General features: G+C 34.1%; 1 pseudogene; it reads right to left on the reverse strand.

Moving 5' to 3' along the window:
• Positions 1–1,471: 1,471 nt before the first annotated feature.
• On the reverse strand, positions 1,472–3,196 carry LOC102612872 (agamous-like MADS-box protein AGL11; annotated as a pseudogene).
• Positions 3,197–9,332: the final 6,136 nt, after the last annotated feature.

Consider the following 9,332-nt stretch of genomic DNA (forward strand, 5'->3'; position numbering starts at 1 on the left):
AATTTAAGTATCTGGGTCTGCCACTATGCAAAATTCATCGTCATCATTTGTTTTTCAATAATTTGGGCCAAAACAAGCATAATTAAATTAAATTATATATAGGCATAATTGATTAATTAACTGATGTTGTTTAGATTTTATGCTTGATTATATACTAATTCATAATATTTTATTAAGATTATAAATTTAACTATGTCGTCGGGGTCTGAATGATTTTTATTTTTAATATTATTTTATGAATTTATCCATGTTCGGTTGGATAATATTTAAAGTAATAACAAATATAAGTTTTAATGGAGTGAAATTGTATGGGTATGGTAACTAAATTTTCTTTCTTATTGTTAAAGGATAAAAAGTGGTTTATATTGTAAATGCATTGCAGGTAAATTGATTTTTTTTTTAGGATGGGAGAAAGAGTGATTGATGGCGAATGGAAGCCTACTTCTCCATCTAATGGGGAGCGCATTGTGGTTTTACTTGGCCGTACTGGCAATGGCAAAAGTGCGACGTGCAACAGTATTCTCAGAAGAAGAGCCTTCAAGGCAAGTGCTGGCTTGTCTGGTGTTACTAAAACTTGTAAAATGAAGACAACCGTGCTCAAAGATGGCCAAGTTGTTAATGTCATTGACACCCCCGGTAATTTGCTAATGTTGGTGCCTAGATATTCCATTCCATGCTTGTTGATGTCGTGATGGTAAAAGTAGATTGATGTTATGAGCCATTGCAGGACTTTTTGATTTGTCTACTGGCTCTGAGTTTGTCGGCAAGGAAATTGTCAAATGTCTCGGTATGGCCAAGTATGGCATCCATGCAAAGAAGTTATAAAACTTTATTTTTCTTCTCCAAAAATTTATGTTTCTTTCTTTTCTTTCTAGGGTTTGTAACGGTGTAGAAAATAAAAGACAGACTTCTTAAAAAGATGACTTCCTCTTAAATACTTGGTAATTAATAAATTTTTTTTTTATAAAAACTAATAACTTAGGTAACTTATTTAAAGCGATTTGATAAATTTTACTCACACACAAACACTCAATAATAACTATCCTACACATTTAATAAGGGTAAAAGAGGAAAATAAATAAATAAATAAAAGTGGGCGTTACAATTTATTTATGCACATATGACACAATCTTTATTTACCTCATACATAATGCAAACCCTTCGACATCATACAGCCTCAGTTTTGAAAGTTTTATAGATATTAAGTTTCAGCATAATAACTGGTCTCCCAAAGAGAAGATGCCAATGATAAGTCAGCGTAAGTAATTAGGTTACACATAAACTCATCCAATTTCATATATTGTTGGTTTCAAAAATAGGTATCAAGTAGCACACACATTCAGTAGATAATGATAGTCTCATCGTAGATCTCGTATTGAGATGCCACAAGCTTGATCTCTAGCAAACGGGAGAAAACATTGATGCACGCGCAACACGAGCCCATAGAAATGAAATGTGATGGGACAATTAATTACCCGAGATAGAGTATCTTCTTGTTCGGGTGAGAGTAAGCAGAGCCGCCACCCTCGATAATAGCAGGACTGAAGAAATTCCAAGAAGCTAATGCATGGATTGCATTCAGCTCTTGGCCAGTCGCCATGTTTGCTTGCTGAGACCTTATCCATTTCTGCTATCTGAGTTTCAGAAACAACGAAATTTTAATAACGCGCTGAAATTTTGGAAGAGGGCGAGAACAAATGCATTATACATACAAAGGATTGATTTGCATACCTTTGATCGGAGACACACGCTGTCATTTTCCAGCTTAACCTCCTATGAAAATGAAAATGGCAAAGAGTTCTATAAAAGCTTGGAAGAAAACGAAAAAAAAGGCTAAAGAGGATTTAATGAACTTTAATCATTACCCTTTTCTGTAAGAACTCAATTTTAGGAAACAGACAAAGCAACAAATTATTTTCAAAATGACATAAATTACATATACTGAACGTATATCGGTAAAGTTTATGCAATGTATTGTTGCAAAACAATGGTGTACTGCTCAAATTCAATTTTTTTTTTTTTTTGGGTTGATTTCATGCATGCATAATGCAATTAATTAGTTACCTTCTTGGACCTGATCCTAGTGATGCCTCACTCAAGCCTGTTCTCCAGTTGCTTAAGCTCCTTCACAGTTAAAGAACTCAGAGAATCACACATCAGATGCCGATATGAAGAGTCAAGAGTGAGATAACCAATTGAAATTGTTTATTTTGGCATAATTAATTAACTACACCTAATATGAAAATGATTGTTGATGAAATAATTGAAAATACCTGTTCGAATTCTGTAACATTTGAATTTGCTGCTGCAGCTTTGCTGACTCCTGCTGACAGTACTGTTTCCATGGGTCACATGTAATGGGAGAAGTTAAATTTTTATTGGGAAGTTTATATTTCAATGCTAGCTATGTGGTAACCAATGATAATTAGTTGGCTTTTTTTCTTTTTTAACCTTTTCATAATAGCATATATTCCTAGTAAAGCCTGAATTTATAGCTTAAATTAATGAATTATTTACCTTTAAAAAAGGGGGGAGTGGGAGTGGGAATCTGTGGGTCCCATCCAATTTTGGAGTGGGGAGTGGGATTCCCACTCCCATGGGGGGAGGTGGGAGTGGGAATCCACTCCCCCCTCTTCCCATTTTATCCTTATAAAAATAAATAAATAAATAATATTTAATAAAATAAATAATATCATATTTATTTTATTAAATTTAATAAAATAAAAATAAATAAATATTATATTTAAATTAATAATATTAAACATTAATTTTAATAAATATTAATTATTTATTTATTTAATAATAATAAATATTTTATTCTAAAAAAATATTAATTTTGTACTATATTATCAATAATAATATTTCATTTGTGTTGCTATTATTAATAATTTTTATTCACATAATTTAAATTAAAATTAATAAAAAATTATGATTTACATAATTAAGAATATTAGTAATTATTATTAATTTATAAATATAATAAAATATTTATTTTATTTTCCAAATATATTTTTTATTAATTTTTTAATTACAAATTATAATTCTGTAACTCCCACTCCAGAAAGTAAACACTATATAAATATCTGAACTCTGTTATATAATAGGCTAATCCATGCCATTCTAATAAATATCTAACTGCTAATTCTATAAACTAAAAGGAAAAAAATAATTGTACTTTTAGTAGTACATATACCATGCTAGCGATATTGAATGTTAATTAATTATTAACATTAAATGTTATCAAGATGATGACATTATCATTATTTTCTGTAATTAAAAATATTGTAACACTACCGTAATTAGGATTTTTGACGATCATTTTCCAAGCATCTCCATCAATGATTTGGTTATTAAGAATCTCAATAGTAAACAAAAAGGACAATAACTAGTGGGACTCAAAAGCCAATCAAATACGGGTATGGATAGAAAAGGCAATATTATGACAAAATCCATTTTCCTCTTCATGCACCAATCACTGTTGGAGAATTAACAAATAAAATACACAAGAAACACACTATTTTATTTCTTCAACAACACTCCTCACCAACTACAACTCTTATTTTTCACTCTCTACAACTTAGATATTTTGTTACTTCACTTAATGCATAAACCAAAGGGGAGAGGGGGTATTTATACATGAAACAAACTAATCACAACCATTCAATAAGAAATTACAAAAAATTAATAACCATTCATCTTCACCTACCAAACCTACCACACCTAAGACAAATAATTCAAATCTCACCAACCATACCTACTCATGTAACCTTCCATGAGTTGAGCCTGAATTTATTCATCTTGGATCAAGTTTATGATCCAACACCCCCCCTTAAACTTGATCCTGTGACACCAAGGAAACTTCTGAATCTTACTAAGTCTTCTTACTTGAGCAGCTTGGTGAAAATATCAGCTGCTTGATCTTGTGATTTTACATACTTGACTTGCACTTCTTTTCTTGCAAGACACTCTCTTATGAAATGATAGCGAGTATCTATGTGTTTGCTTCGATCATGAAAGACTGGATTTTTGGATAAGGCAATTGTTGGTTTGTTATCAACGCAAATCTCGCTTGGCTCTTCTTGTGGCAAACTTAACTTTTTCAACAAATTTCTAAGCCAAATTGCATGACAAACACTTGATGTGGTAGCTACATATTCAACTTCACAGGTGAATAGCGTGACAATTGGTTGTTTCTTTGACATCCATGTGAAAGTAGTATCTCCCATGAAGAGCACAAATCCTGTGGTGCTCTTTCGATCATCTACATCTCCACCCCAATCCTTATCGCTATATCCAACAAGCTTGTTGTCATTAGAAAATGAGTATAACAAGCCAAAATTAGTTGTACCTTTGATATAGCGAAGGATTCTTTTTGTAACTTTAAAATGAGTAGTCTTTGGATTCTTCATGTATCGACTCACAAGTCCAATAGCATAAAGGATATCTGGTCTCGTGTATGTCAAATAACGTAGGCTTTCGACTAAACTTTTAAAGAATGTTGGATCTATATCTTCGCCTTCATCATGTTTGGATAACTTGACTCTGAATTCCACTGGTGTGCTTACAGGCTTACAATAATTCATCTTGAACCTTTTGAGAATCTCCTTTGCATAACTTTCTTGGGAGATAAATATGCATTCTTCCTTTTACTTGACTTCAATGCCGAGGTAATATGCCATCAGTTCAATGTCAGTAATCTCGAACTATTTGATCATCACTCTCTTGAACTCTTCAAATAAGCTTGGATCCCTTCCAGTGAAGATGAGATCATCCACATACAAGCATACAATTAAAATGTCTCCATCTTTTTCTTTGACGTAGAGAGCATGTTCATATGGGCATTTGGTGAAGCCATTCGTTTGAAAATACTTGTCAATTATGCTATTCCATGCCCTTGGTGCTTACTTTAACCCATGAAGAGCTTTCTTTAATCTCAAAACTTTGTCTTCATGTCCTTTCACCATATAGCCTAATTGTTGTTCGATGTAAACTTCTTCTTCAAGGAATCCATTCAAGAAAGCAGACTTCATATCAATTTGAAAAATCTTCCATTTGTTATGAACAGCCAAAGAAATAATAAGTCTAATAATTTCAAGTCGAGCTATAGGAGCAAATACCTCGTCGTAGTCTATGCCAGCCTTTTGACTATAGCCTTTTGCAACTAACCTCGCCTTGCGCCTTTCAATTTCTCCTTTCGCATTTCTTTTCGTTTTGTACACTCATTTGACATCGATCACCTTATGCCCTTTGGGAAGGGTAGTAAGCTCCCAAGTATTATTCTTTACAATGGATTTGATTTCCTCATCCATTGTAATTCTCCACTTCTCATCTAGTGCAATTTCTTGGAAGTTGACTGGCTCACAAAAGAAGCAAAAGAGAGTGAGCTTATCATGTCTCTCAGTTACCTCATAAAGATCTTGAAGACTCTTTGTACGTTCTTCGGTTCTTTCATTTAAGAAAGATGGCGGTGAATCTCCACATGTCTTTGATGCTGGTGACATAGGTGGAGTAGCTGGCTCTTGTTGCTCGTTTTACTCGTTTTATCTGTGTATGATCATCTTCTTCAATGGGAAAGAAGTTGAAGTCATCCATACCAGAGCCAAAATCTCATTCTCCTTCTTCATAAAAAGCTACATCTCGACTTATCACGATCTTCCCGTTGTTTGGATTGTAAAGCTTGTATCATTTGGAGTTGTTGTCATAGTTGATAAAGATGGACTTCTCAATTTTGTCATCTAGCTCGGCTCTACTTTCGTCTAGTACATGTACATGGGCAATGCTTCCGAAAACTCTTAGATTAGTGATGCCGGGCTTTCTTCCACTCCAAGCTTCTTATGGCATCTTGCCCCACACACTTCTTGTTGGAGATCAATTGGATAAGTAGACTACACATACAACAGCTTCAGCCCAAAATTCTTTAGGTAGTCTTTTACTCTTGAACATGCTTCTTGCCATGTCGATGATGGTTTTGTTCTTTCTTTCTGCAACGCTATCTTGTTGCGGGGATCTTGAAACTATAAAAGGGCTTCGAATTCCATTTGCTTTCCAAAACTCTACGAATTCTTTGGAAGTGAACTCTCCACCTCGATCAGATCTCATGTCTTTAATCTGGTATACCCTTTCTTTTTCTACTGCAGCTTTAAACTTTTTGAAAGCTTCAAAGACTTTTGAATTCTGCTTTAAAAAATACACCCAAGTTTTTCTTGAAAAATCATTTATGAAGAGAAGAAAGTAGTTACTTTTACCAAAGGAGCTTGACTTGAATGGACCGCACACATCAGTATGAATGAACTTGAGTGGCTTCTGAGCTCTTGAGTTTGACTCATTTGAAAAGCTCTTTCTGAACTGCTTGCTAAGTAAACACCCTTCACAAAGTTGATCAGGGTGATTGATGCATGGTAAGCCTTTCACCATGTTCTTCTTAGATAGTAGCTCCAGTCCTCTAAAGTTGAGATGCCCATATCAAAGATGCCATGTCCAGGATGGATCTTTGTGACAGGCTTTGAGACATTTTGCAACATCATTTTGAATATTTAAAGGAAACATTCTATTCTTCGATATTTTGACCCTTGTAATTAGATTTCCTTTGTCATATCTTAGGAAAAGACTACAATCTTTTAAGTGAATATCATAGTCTTTTTCCAAGAGTGGACCCAAACTAAAGATGTTGTTTTTTATATTGGGCACATAGTAAACATTCAAAATTATTTAGTGGCTACCATCTTTTGTAGGAAAAAGAATGTTACCTTTACCACTTCACTGGTACTTTTGAATCATCTCCAAAAGCAACACTGTCATTCACAAATTCATTTAGTTCATTGAACATGCTTCTATTTCCACTCATATGATTGCTAGCAACTGTGTCAAGATACCATGTATTTTCTTGACTTACACTTGTGTTATTGCGTGCTAGTAAAAAGGTGCCATCTTCACCATTTTTCTCTTCTACATAATTCACTCTCTCATCAATTCTGGTACTTGGAGTTCTACATTCTGAAGCATAATGCCCAAACTTTTGACAATTATAGCATTGTACTTGGGATTTGTCATACCTCGATCTTGGATTGTCTCCGCCTTGTCCTCTGGTTGAGCTTTGTCCTTTGGCATAATTGGAGTTGTTGTTGTTGTTGAAATTCTAACCTCGTCCATGACCACGACCTCTACCTCGAACATAATACATTCTCTCATTTTCAGAGCTTTCTTCTCTTTCCTTTGGATTGACTTCCATATTGAGAAGTTGTTCTTCTATTCCTTACTTCTTTTTTAGTTTTTCTTCATAGGCTTGCAACTTTCCTTGAAGTTGCTCAATCTTCATATCCTCCAAATCTTTTGTTTCTTCAATTGTCACAACAATATGGTCAAACTTCGAGTCTATTGATCGAAATATCTTTTCAATGATCCTTACCTCGTTTAACTCCTCGCCATTTCTTTTTAATTCATTGGAAACGGTCACAACCCGAGTAAAGTAGTAAAAAATTGACTCTAATGCCTTCATGTGTAATGACTCAAATTTTTCTCGTAATGTTTGGAGGCGAACCTTCTTAACTTGCTCCACTCCTTTGTAAGAAGTCTTTAGTTTCTTCCATACTTCTTTTGAGGAGGTTGTACCAGCAATCTTTTCAAAAGTATATTCATCTAATGATTGAAAGATGAGATACTTTGCTTTATTCTCTTTCTTCTTCAAGTCTTTAAATTCTCCTTCTGCACCACAGTTAAAGTGACTTCATTTTCTGGCACAATAAAACATTTCTCCACTACATCCCATACATCATGTGCACCCAATAAAGCCTTCATTTTAATACTCCAATTGTCAAACTTACTTCCCTTTAATTGTGGAACTTGAAATGACATTATACCATCATTTGCCATAACTCATAAATTGAGTGAGAATTTTGAGATTCTGAATGCATGAATGGATCTGGTACGTCGAGAAACCTTGGGAGGGACTTGAGTCAATTTTCGATCAACGGTAAACGGTCAACGGCGGTAAACGGTCAACGGCGGTAAATGGTCAACGGTCAACGGCGGTGTAGTTGACTTGGTTCGACCTGGGTTGGTTCGGTTCGAGTTGGCTCAGTTCGACTTGATTCAGTTCATCTCGGCACGGTTTGGTTCGATTCGGCTAAACTTGGTTCAGTTTGGTTTAGCTTGGATCAACTCGGTGAGTCAACTGAGCTTCAAAACAGAAATATTCTCGCAACAAGTGTGGGTGCGTTTGGCCTCCGATCGGGCTGATTTTTGCAGCGTCGCGTTCCTCTCGTTGAGATCTTCGATTTGATATGCTATATGACTATATATATCATCGAACACTAACTCTGATACTACTTTGTTGGAGAATCAACAAATGATGCAACTAATGTATCATGGGGCTATAAAAGAAAGAGAAGAAGAAAAGCTTTCATTGGAAATTTTTGGATTCTTTAAGATATGAAACAGGAGAGACCTTGAAAAGAAAGAAAGGAAAAGAAAAGAAAACCTAAAACTGAGATTTCTTAAACAATGGGAGAGTAGAACAAAGTTAAAAAATGGGAGTAAATTCTTAAAAATATACCAAGGAGGAAAATAAAGACCTATGAAAAACAAATTTTAATGGGTGCTCTTATGGACTTAAAAGAAAAATGATCCCAATGTTAGTATTAAAGACAAGTTTAGATGGACACTCTCATGTAGAATCTATTTAATCACACAATGATAGTGAGTTTTTAAAAATGTTATCATAAATGAAATTAGGTTACTAGACTTCTCTCTCTCTCTATACATATATATATGTATGTGTATCTATAAAATTATTCTCAGGTGCACGCGTGCCTTTATTTTTTTTAATGCGGATATTTTATTAAACCACATGATTTAACAACGTGTCTGCATAAATAAAAGGGGCACTTGTATGAGAGAATGACTATGTGTATATATATAATCACTTTTTACGAAGTATTAGGCCTCCCCTAAATCCTAAAATGGGCAATATCAATACAGTGCAAAGAAACAAGTTGTAATTACATTTTTCTAAAGAAAACTATAGGAAATGGTTTAAATCAAGATACTTGGGGTGCTTTTCGACACCTAAGTCACCCTTAACCAAGCTAGCTAATTGGAGTCCAATTTCAATTATAGATGAATTTATCTTAAAATTTCAGATTGCAAGAAAAAAGGTTTTTAGATCTTCCAAGGAAAGTTACGGGTGTGGGTTTTAAATCAAGATACTAATTAGTAATTAACCATGCTATACCATCATTGAAGTCTAATTTCGATTATATATGTTTAAGTACTTCACTGCCTTCATTAATCTCAAACTCATGTGAACTAGATAGTATCCAAACAAATTACCAAAG

This window comes from Citrus sinensis, chromosome 3 (assembly GCF_022201045.2).
Source record: "Citrus sinensis cultivar Valencia sweet orange chromosome 3, DVS_A1.0, whole genome shotgun sequence".
NCBI classification, from domain to species: Eukaryota; Viridiplantae; Streptophyta; class Magnoliopsida; order Sapindales; family Rutaceae; genus Citrus; species Citrus sinensis.